Source organism: Bubalus bubalis, chromosome 5 (genome assembly GCF_019923935.1).
Source record: "Bubalus bubalis isolate 160015118507 breed Murrah chromosome 5, NDDB_SH_1, whole genome shotgun sequence".
Classification (NCBI taxonomy): Eukaryota; Metazoa; Chordata; class Mammalia; order Artiodactyla; family Bovidae; genus Bubalus; species Bubalus bubalis.
Window position 1 is genome coordinate 29,296,126 of NC_059161.1, and position 11,595 is coordinate 29,307,720.

General features: G+C 50.3%; 1 long non-coding RNA gene across 1 annotated transcript; it reads right to left on the reverse strand.

The window, feature by feature from the left end:
- Positions 1 to 2,568: 2,568 nt before the first annotated feature.
- On the reverse strand, positions 2,569 to 11,058 carry LOC123333679. Its single transcript, XR_006551124.1, has 2 exons — positions 8,625 to 11,058; positions 2,569 to 2,785 (listed from the first exon to the last, which is right to left on the reverse strand). It is a non-coding gene; the product is annotated as an uncharacterized LOC123333679 (long non-coding RNA).
- Positions 11,059 to 11,595: the final 537 nt, after the last annotated feature.

Sequence of the window (11,595 nt, forward strand, 5' to 3'; positions counted from 1 at the left end):
CTGGGGCTCTTCTCAGCAGATAAAGGGACTCCTGTCCCTCCTGATGGCCAGTGATGCAGATTTACACCAGCCAGCACACAGGTACAGCTGTTCTTGGACACGGCCACCGGCAGTGAAGCAGCTGCTGGGTGACCAGGGTGCGGAAGCCCTCCAAAGCCACCGAATCCTTTAGCAGAGTCAACACCACCCCCTGGATGTGCTCTGCACATGGTCCACACTCCCCGTGAGCTTGCTCACCACCAGTTGGGCATGGTGAGCGCAGCTCCAGAGAGAAGCATGTGGGACGTGCTCTCGGTTCACAAAGCTGGTTTATTATGCTGGCTGCAGCAGGGTAGGCTGGGGGGCTGCGCTGGATGAGGAACGGCAGGGCATCTTAGTGAGGGCTAGGGGGCTTGTAGAACATGACCAGGTATTGAGGGATCTGGGGAGGACTTAAGGATGCAGAGGTTTGCTCCGGACGTGTGCTGTCTGGAAGCAGCAGGCGTTCTGTGGTTGAGAAGCTCGATTCACTGCTCTCCTGAATGAGACGCTGCAGCTGCGGTTGGTAGGGGAGCAGCAGAGGCTCACAGGATGGAGGGTATTGGCCATTCTTGCAGCTGGCCCAGAGGCGCTGGGCCCCAGGACCTGCCTCCAGGGCGCTGTGAGGTTGGTGCCCACCAAGGCTCAGAGGTGAGAGCCAGGCTAGTGGCTCCCCTGGCTGTCAGGGGCACTTTTCTCTCCTAGTTTGGTTTGTTGTAGTTTCTCCTGTCATTAAATTGTCATCTTGTGCTGTAATAACACATGTTGCAGCCTGTTTCTGGTTAGTTGTGTTTGGAAGGGTGGTGTCTGGATGAAATTCTGGGAGATGCCTGTGTCTTCTGGGCCACACGTTTATAAATCACTCCATAAAGGGGTGCTTTCCCAGTGGCTCAGCTGGTAAAGAACCTGCCTGGCAGGAGACACAAGAGATGCAGGTTCCATCCCTGGATCAGGAAGATCCCCAGAGGAGGAAATGGCAACCCACTCCAGTATTCTTGCTTGGAGAATTCCACAGAAAGAGGACCCTGGCAGGCTACAGTCCACGGTGTTGCAAAGAGTCAGACACGACTGAGCGCACGTGCACACACACACTCACATCATTGGTTGTTCAGTTGCTCAGTCGTGTCCAACTCTTTGCAGCCCCATGGACTGCAGCACTCCAGGCTTCCCGATCCTTCACTATCTCCTGGAGTTTGCTCAAACTCTTTCCCGTTGAGTCCGTGATGCCATCCAACCACGTCATCCTCTAGGGAGATTTCAGCAATGTAAAGTAAGCTAGTCACAAAAAGACAAATACTGTATGAGTCCACATATGTGAGACCTTAGAATAGGCAAATTAATAGGATGGTGGGGTAGGGGTTTTGGGTGGTGGTATACAGAGTTTTTAGTGAGTACAAAGTGTGAGTTTGCACAAAGAAAAGTGGTCTGGAGATGACAGTGTGAATGTAGTTAATGCCGTTGAGCTGTACACTTGAAACAGTTATGTGTTTATTTTTAAAATTTTCCTCTGTACTATTGTTTTATCATTTTTGGCTGTGCTGGGTCTTCACTGCTGCGTGTGGCCTTCTCTAGTTGTGGTGCAAGGGCTTCTCTTTGCGTTGGCTTCTCTTGTGGAGCACAGGCTCTAGGTGCACCGGCTTCCGTTGTTGTGGCCCACGGGCTCAGTTGCCCACAGCATGTGGAATCTACCTGGACCAGGGTTCGAACCCATGTCCCCTGCATTGGCAGGCAGATTCTTCCCTGGACTACCAGGGAAGTCCTATGATTGGTAATTTTATGTTATGGACATTTTACCACAGTTAAATAATATACATAATTTAAGGCTTGGAGACTGGGAGATGAGCTGATAAAAGTGACGTAGGAGTCCAGAGGTGGGGGACGTACCATGCCTGCCATTGGCATCCTACGAAGGCTTTCCATTGTGTACAAATCCGGTGAGACGCTGCTGGCAGATCTGGGCTTCCGGAAAGCAGACCGAGCCTTCCTGAAGTGCCTTGCATGGCCACTAGAGGGCAGCATCAGCTAGTGAGCCCTGGGGCGCCCAACTCTCAAGCCTCTCATAGGGGTCCTCAGCTTCTCTAGATGCAAAATGGGAATCATTCTTGCCTGCCAACTGCATGTGGTTGCATAAGTAAGCAATGTGGCTATGGAATTGCTGCAAGCAGACCACACCATCTTGGACGGAGACTGAATTCCTCATATGCCCAAACTCCTACCTATTAGGAGGGCCCCCCTGGCAGTTCCCACACTTCCACAACTGCAAGTCCCTGAGAACCTGGGCTCAATAAACACAGAACCGGGACAAAGGACAGCATGAGGTTGCTAGGGAACCCCGAGCCTTCCTGTTTGTCACCCTGTCCCCAGAGTCCCCCTTACCCGAGGCTATACCCAGCACATGCCATCCCCTGCAGGTCAACCAAATGCTGCCCCCTACTCTCTAGGGACACAAATGGTAGAAATGAGCAATTAAATGACAGCAGAAAGGGATCAGGATAGGGGAGAGAAGAGAAGGCTGGGCTGATGAAGAAGAATCTCAGAGACTACAGCACATTTTCAGAGAAATGGTTTTATTAAGTTACAATGCTGATATTGTGAATACCTACTGGTAAAAAACAATAATCTATGAAGTAGCTACTGTTAATATCCCAGTTCAAAGACAAGCTGCACGTCACGGGAGCTTCCCTGATGGTCCAGTAGTTAAGATTCCATGCTTCCACTGCAGGGGGTGCAAGTTCGATCCCTGGTCAGGAAACTAAGATCCTGCATGCTACATGGTGGGAAAAATAAAAGAGCAAACACCAACTTCACGTCAGAGAATCAGAGAGATGGTTGTAACTGCCTAGGACTGCATGGCAGAGTCAGGATCGGAGTCCAGTAAAAACTACAAGCCAGTGTTATGGACCCACAAGATATTCAAGAATGTTCCAGAGCCCATCATGTAACACAGATGCCTAAATCCAGCTGAAAACAATCTTAAATGTCTTGAGGCCTTCATTTAAAAGAGATGTTGATTTTAGGCTGTGGGCTTCTGCAAGTGAGCTGTACTTTCCCCGGTGCATTCAGAAAGGCTCTTGCATTCATGGTGTGTGAATCACACTAATCTCATGAATGATCATCAGCTCAGAGACCTTGGAGTCTGCCCTAGCCATGACCTTCCTTTTGCAGAGGTAAAAAAAAAATGTGCTCTTCAGTGGAAAACTACAGACTCTACATGCAGCACATCTTCTGAGTTAGTGGATTCTAGCCTTTCATCATCTTTGAGCTGTTTTACAGCCCGGTAAATTGAAGTAACTGATAAATTTATCCTGTCTTAGAGGTTTCCCCTATCCCCTTGTGGAAAAATCAGTTTCACCTCCATCTGCCCATTCATTTCAATATTCCTGACCTATGAATGTGAGTGTTCTTCTGTTGTTGGTTGTAACATCTGCCTGGTTCCCTTATAAATTAAAATGTTTAACATATATTCATCTTTTTATCTGTATGGAATCATGACCTTTTCCTTGAAAATGATCTTTTAATGAGGGCTCCCCAGGTGGCTCAGTGGTAAAGAATCTGCCTGCCAATGCAGGAGATATGGGTTCAATCTCTGGGTCAGGAAGGTCCCCTGGAGTAGAAGATGGCAACCCACTCTAGTATTCTTGTCCTATTCTTGTTCTATTTCCCATTGTCCATGGGAATCCCATGGACAGAGGAGCCTAGGGGGCTGCAGTCCATGGGGTCGCAAAGAGTCGACACGACGAAGCACACAAGCACGCTCGACCTTTCAGCATCTCCTTCATCAGGTGTTTGGACACTCCTTTCAGTCAGGAGAGATGGCGAGTGGCTTGTGACCTTCCTCACTGACCAGTTATGAAGCAGCAGGCATGAGACTTCCTGGCCATCCAGTGGCTAAGATTCTGCCCTTCCAATGCAAAGGGCCTGGGTTCGATCTCTTTTTCAGGGAACTAGATCCTACATGCCCGCAACTAAGATCCGGAGCGGCCAAATAAATAAAAAAGAACATGTAGCAGCAGGCAGGTGGCAGCTGCCTCCCAGAGCCGCAGCTGAATGAGGTGGGTGAGGCAGGCAGGGCTCAGGTCACGGGATGAGATCTTATCGAGACCTGGCTCTCCCTCTGGTTAAGCCTCTAACCAGCCACTTTCCCTGAAGACACAGCCTCTCTAGGCCTGAGGATAAGGAACAGCAGAGGGAGCTGGCTTTCTGAGCTCTTGTTTGGGGCAAGGCTGGAGAGCTGGGGTGATTAATTACCCCTGACGGGGTTTCAGCAGGGGTAGGAAGCAGACAGAGAGACCTGGAACTGGCAGTGGACCTGCCTAACCAGGAGGCCTAGGCTGTGACTGCCCAGCGGGGGCCAGGACCACTTGGGGGGTCAGGAATGGCCCGCACTAACAGATGCTGGGGACTGGCCCCCACCCCATAGAGTCCTCCCCGTACCTCCTCACATCTCTGCCTTAAAAGTGAGGATGCTGGGGTCCAGGGAGATGCCATGCACAGCTAACGACCACGGTCGGACCACACCCGGGATTTCTCTCAGTCTTTAGAGCCTGGCCAAAGCAAGATCAGGAGTGCCTGTCTCTTCCCTGGTAAAGGGGCCCAGAGAATGAGGGGCTCGGCCTTCTCTAGACATAACCCTTAACAAGAACTTGGAGTTGAAGAGATCTGGACGCCTCAGTAATGATGACACAGACATCTCTAACAACAACAGCTACCATTTCAGGGGCAGGAGGTGTCTATAGACGTGGTCTCTTTTAGTCCTCACTCCTGCCATGAAGTAATTACCTATGATCCCGGCCTTCAGACAAGGAAACTGAAGCTTATGTTATACTGCTCTAGTGGCCTCGGCCTGCAATGGCTTGGACTGAGGCTTGGGTTCCCAGCCAGGGACTGGGCTGGGTCGCAGCAGTGAAAGCACCGGATCCTAGCCACTAGACCAGTGGTCAGTGACAGGGGCCCTGGCCCTTGGGCTTTGCGGAAAAGAATTCCCACAAAGACAGAAAGTAGTGAAGCAAGTAAAGTGTTTATTGGGATGAAAAAGAGCACAATGCGTGTGAATAGGCACACGGGCAGGCTCAGAGGGAGAGTCCCTGAGTTGCTGAGTCATGCCCTCATGGTAGTTTGAATTACTTTCATGGGGTATTTCTTCTGGGTTTTCTTTGCCCAGTTTGACTTGCCTGGCTGACAGTCCATATCTGGTATATCCGAGGACCCTCCCAGGTGTGCGCATGCCTCTCTTAGCCAAAATGGATCCTACGGAAAAGGCATCTGGGGTAGAACATCCCTTGACATCCTCTTTGACCTCCAAGGAGCCTTTTTTGTGTATGTGTGCTCGGGGAGGTCACCTGACTTCAGGAGTGAGAAATATGTGGTCTGTGCAGGGTCCAGCCTCCTTCCTTAATTGACCTACTATTCTTGGAGTTTTTGTCACTAGAGAATGAATCTCTAATTGCTTCATCCTGGGGGGCGGGGAGGCAGCCCATCTGCCTCCTGCCTCAACACCAGGGGTGGATTCTAGCTCCAAATGTCAGGACCTAATCCCTTTCCACCACTGCTTTCACCTCCTAGCTAGTCACTCGGTCCTCCCAGCTCTTATTCCTTCATCTGTGAAGAAACTGAATATTTCCTGTAAACAAGGATGTCACAGTCATCAGTGACTGCAGCCCTCCAACATGAGCCAAGGGCTTCCCTGATAGCTCAGTTGGTAAAGAATCTGCCAGCAATGCAGGAGAGCCCGGTTCAATTCCTGGTTTGGGAAGATCTGCTGGAGAAGGGATAGGCCACCCACTCTAGAATTCTTGGGCTTCCCTTGTGGCTCAGTTGGTAAAGAATCTGACTGCAATGCAGGAGACCTCGGTTCAGTCTCTGGGTTGGGAAGATCCCCTGGAGAAGGGAAAGGCTATCCACTCCAGTATTCTGGCCTGGAGAATTCCATGGAGTCGCAAAGAGTTGGACACGACTTAGCCACTTTCACTTCACTCAATGTGAGCCAGTGAGCCCTAAGGAAATTCAGGAAGGAAAGAATACCTGCCAGCTAGCAGCCATCGACTGCAGCCACTCCGCACATTGAGCCCTGAGGAAACTCAGGATGTGAAAACACAGGATACTGGCCCCAGATAGCTGAGGTGTGTATAAAGGGAATGATTCAGTGAGCCCACACACTTGCATCTTCCCATACACAGAGAAGTGCTAAATTCCTTAATTTGGGATAGCTGGTTTTCTTCAATTAATAACAATCTTTTCTTTTTAATCCATAAATTTCATTTTTTAATTTTTGACTACGCTGGGTCTCCATTGCTATGCATGGGCGGACTCTTCATTGAGGTGCCTGGGCTTCTCATTGCAGTGGCTTCTCTCGTTGCAGAGCGTGGACTCGGGGCACACAGGCTCAGTGCTTGCAGTGCACAGGCTTAGCTGCCCCATGGCATGTGGAATCTTCTGGACCAGGGATTGAACCCGTGTCCCCTGTGTTGGCAGGTGGATTCTTAACCGCTAGACCACCAGGAAAGTCCAACAATAATCTGTTGATGTTCATACTGTCTGCCCTTTGTCACAAGACTTCTCTGTAACCTAACCCTCCCCCCTACACTCACACACACACACACACACACACACCTCATCTTGCCTCTGTGGAGCAGTTCTCCCAGAGTTACTTGAGATGCTGCCTCTTGGGCTTAAATCCTAAAAATTTCCACTGAATAAAACATAACTCTCAACTTTTAGGTTGTGAATATTTTTTAAGCCTACATCTGTAAAACAGAGATAATTATACTTTTCCTCATCACAAATAGCATATGACTAAATGCAATGTGGCTCTCTGGACTGGATCCTGGAATGGAAAAGGATATTTAGTGGAAAAACTGGTGAAATCGGATCAAGTTTGGAGTTTAGTGCATAGTTTTGTACCAATGTTGGTTTCCTCATTTGAACAAATGTGCCGTAGTTATGTAAGATGTTATCAAAAAGGAAGCTGGTGAAGGGTGTAAGGTAACTAACTCTCTCTGTGTTCTTTGTAACATTTCTGGAAGTCTAAAATTATTCCAAAATCAAAAGTGTATTATTTTAAAAAGTAACTGGACAAAAGAGAAGGCTGTGAGCTCTGGGAGGCACTGCCCATCAGGGACAGGGAAACACAAGGACCAGAGGAGGCCATCAGAGGCTTTTCTGCAGATGGGCCTGTTTTGCTGGGAGGAAGGGACACATATGGAGAAGGGAGGGGGAACCCACTGATGAAGGAGAGGGCAAGGAAGGCAAGGTGGGGGACCCAACCCAATTTATGTGGATTTCTGTTCTTGATTGTTCCCAGGGTCAGAGCAAGACCCTGGTGGGGTGGCCCCAGATGGGTTCTGGCCAGGCAGGCAGAGTAAACAAAGCTTTGGGGCTGTCATTCCCCTCCCCATGTGGCCTGGGAGTCCTGGGGTGAGGTGGGGGAAGTGCTGGGGCTCCCTCCATCCCAGCAACCAGGAGACAGATGCCAAATGAGAAGTGGGGGATGAGGGGTCTCAGAAAACCAGGGTGACCTTTAGCTAGCGTGGGTGGCAGTTTTATTTTTCTTTTTTCCTTTCCATAAACAGAGCAATTCCTCCAGGAAAGAAAATACAACACAGCCCAGGAATCTTGAGCTGTTTCTTTAAAGCCAGCGGAGCTCTTGCAAAGTTCAGGTTCACAGGGAGAGACTGGCTGGAGCAGGAGAGAAACCTGAGAGGCATCAGCCTGAAGGCCTGATCAGAAGGCAGATCCAGGAAGGCCAAGGAGGGTTATGAAAGCTCTGTTTGGGGCCTGTGAGTCATCAGCCAGTCATCCTGGGGCTGTGGCCTCACTGAGCCCAGCTGGAACCTCCCTTGAAAATCTACACCCCTCCATCAGCACCCCACCCCCACCTCTGGGGCAGGGCAGAGCTCTGGGGTGGCCTACAGCTTGCCTGGAGCTTCCACTACATTCGTTCATTCAAATACTCTTGGACCCCTTCAGTATACCAGCCACTTCCCTTGGCACAGAACTCAGTTTAATAAGAGAGACAGAAAACAGAACAGCCTCTGCTGGTGGACACACACACACACTGGAAGGTCGGGAGAGGAAAGCTGGAGAGAGCATGACATCCACTCAGGAGTGGGGGTCTCCCAGCGAGCTGCCATTTCAGAGCACTCCAGGTGCTTGCTCTCCGAGGAGGGCAGCTGCGTGTGGATGGGAGTGTGGGAAGGAGCGAGAATGAGGTCTAGCCAAGGACAGGACCAAACCAGCAAGGGCCTCTTGGACTGTGGATGAGGGTGGGACTTTATCCCTGAGGGCCTGGGATGGAGGCACTCAGGTGGGGGCACCTTGAGCCCTGGTAGAATTCCAGAGACTGGGAACCAGAGGACATGGAAACCAACTGCCCATTCTCACAAAAGTGGAGACTGGAGCCCAGAGAGGGTGAGACTTGCCGGGCTCACACAGCAGGCCAGGGCCATGCCCAGCTGTCCTGATTCCCAGAACAGGCTTTTTCCCATCCCTCCCACTGTTTATCTTCCAAGACTTACTTGCGGACCCAGGTAGGTGCCTGCAAACATCTCGAGGAGGAGGAATGAAGGGTGTGGGCGAGAAAATTAGACCAGTGTTTTGAATAGGCTTACCCAGGGCGGATGATTCCCCGGGGGAAGGCGGACAGGCTTCCGATAGTGGTGAGAGTTGACTTGCCCCAAAGGACGACGTGAGTCACTGGAGAGCAAGGCTTACACTTCCTCCTTCCTCACGGCTTTGGTCTCAGTTCCCTGGGAGGAAGTGCAGCCTGGATTCCTGGGGGCGGCCCTCCTCCTTGAAGGTCCAGATTGGGGTGCCAACTATCTGCACCCCCCACAACTCCTCCACATTCCCTTTCTGAGGCCCTGGTAAATTTCCATCTTGGCCCCAGGTCTGACTCAGGCTCAGCCCATCACGTGGACATTGGCTGCAAGAAGGTGCAGCCTCCTCGCTCTCACCCTGAGCTCAGCCACACTTCCTCTGCCCTGGGCTACGTCCCCTTCTCTTTCTCCAGAAGTTGAGCCACTCTGACAAAGAGCCCCTGGCTGCCCAGTCAGTGGAACAAAATATTGACTGCAGGGAAGGTATCTTTGGAGACCAGGTCACCAGGAGCCCCTGGATGGAAGACCAGAGATAATGAAGGACCCCATGAAAGTGAAAGTCACTGACTAGTGTCCGACTCTTTGCAACCCCGTGGATTATATAGTCCATGGAATTCTCCAGGCCAGAATACTAGAAGGGGTAGCCTTTCCCTTCTCCAGGGGATCTTCCCAACCCAGGGATCGAACCCAGGTTTCCTACATTGCGGGCAGATTCTTTATCCCACAGCTATCACTGATTGAGGGCCTACGATGTGTCAGGTGCTAATGCAGCCCAGAGCCCCAGAAGGCAGAAATATTCGTGTCCTCGTTTCACAGAGAGGAGAGAAGGTGGACCACAGTCAGAGGGAGTGAATGACTATGACATCCAGGCAGCACCCAGGACCCACTCAGGACTGAAGTCATGGATTTTATTTTATTTTTTAGATAGTTATTTACTTATTTATTTGGTTGCACTGGGTCTTAGTTGGGGCATGTGAACTCTTAATTGCAGTGTGTAGGATCTAGTTCCCTGACCAGGGATGGAACCCAGGCCCCCTGCATTGGGAGTGAGGACTCCCAGCCACTGGACCACCAGGGGAGTCCTAGGTCACGGATTCTAAATGGGCGGCTGACAAGGTGGTGTGTTTTGCTACAACCAGCTGCCCAGGTGAGGCGCAGAGTGGTCGGAGAGCTGGGTTTGACTTGTTGGGGTTTCGGCAGGTGCTGGGAAGGTTGTGCAGGTAGGAAGAACGGTGAGGAAGGAGGGGCCGAGGTTCAGGGAGCAGGGATGGGCTTCCCGACAGCTGGGGTTGGGGAACCAGAGAGAAGGAGGAGGGGAGGGGAGGGGCAGAGGTCAGTCATCGGAAATTAAGGAGACTTCAGTGCAGGCTTTAGTCCTGGGCTCTGAACCCTGGGGTGGCCTCTGCTTGGGGGATGAGTTGTTTGTTTGCTTCCTGTTGGGTCCACAGTCTGTGGGGAACAGGCCCTCCCTGAATATTTATGGAGTGAAGAGTGTGGCTACCAGGGGGAATCTGCGGTGGGGTCACTTTCCTCTTTTCTTTTCTTGAAAATGTTTAAACCTTTGTTTGTTTTTGGCTGCTCCGGCTGACCAGGGATCAAACCCATGTCCCCTGCATTGGCAGGCAGATTTCCATCCACTGCGCCATCAGAGAAGGCCTACTGTGTGTGTTTTAAAATACTTTTATTTATTTATTTATATTTGGTTGTGCTAGGTCTTCATTGCTGGGAGGGCTTTCCGGTTGTGGCGTGAGGGCTTCTCATTGATGCGGCTTCTCTTGTTGCAGAGCACAGGCTCTAGGGCCTCGGTGGTTGCAGCGCGTGGGCTCAGTAGTTGCGGTTGCCAGGCTACAGAGCACAGGCTCAATGGTTGTGGAGCATGGACTTAGCTGCTCCGTGGCATGTGGGATCTTCCCAGATCAGGGATGGAAGCCTTGTCTCCTGCGCTGGCGGGCAATTCTTTACGCTGAGCCACTGGGGAAGCCCACTGCCATGTTTGTTTGTGTTAAATAACAGCTTTATTGAGCTATAGTTTACATACCACAAAATTCAGCCTTTTTTAGGGTTTTTAAACAGTAGTTTTGTTTATATTCAGGGCTTCCCTGATGGCTCAGCTGGTCAAGAAAGAATCTGCCTGCAATGAGGGAGACCTGGGTTTGAGCCCTGGGCTGGGAAGATCCCCTGTAGAAGGGAACAGCTACCCACTCCAGTGTTCTGGCCTGGAGAATTCCATGGACTGTATAGTCCATGGGGTCACAAGAGTTGGACACGACTGAGTGACTTTCACTTTCACTTTGTGTATATTCACAGAAATATACAGCCATCATCACTATCTAATTCCAGAATATTTGCGTGCTAAGCTGCTTCAGTCGTGTCTGACTGTTTGCAACCCAATGGACTGTAGCCTGCCAGGCTCTTCTGTCCATGGGATTCTCCAGGCAAGAATACTGGAGTGGGTTGCCAATCCTCCTCTGGGGGATCTTCCCAACTCAGGGATGGAACCCAAGTCTCTTACGTCTCCTGCATTGGCAGGCAGGTTCTTTACCACTGAGCCACCTGGGAAGCCTCTCAGAATATTTGATCACCCCCAAAAAGAAACCACAGGCCCGCTTTCCCCATCCCCTCAGTCCCTGGCAACCAGTAATCTACGTCCCGTGCATTTGCCTCTTTGGGACATTTTTATCAGTGGAATCACACAATATACTGTCTTTTATGTCTGTCTTCCTTCATTTAGCGTGTTTTCAAGGTTCACTCATATTGTAGCTCGTATCAATACTTCATTCACTTTTATTGTCAAATAATATCCCATTGTATGAATATACCACATTTTGTTTATTCATTCATTAGCTGAAGGGCACTTTGGTTGTTTGCATTTTTTTGACTATTATGAATAATGCTTCTATGAATATTCATGAACAGGTTTATTTTTTTTTAATATGTTTATTCTTATTTATTTGGCTGTATCAGGTCGTATTCGTGGCACGTG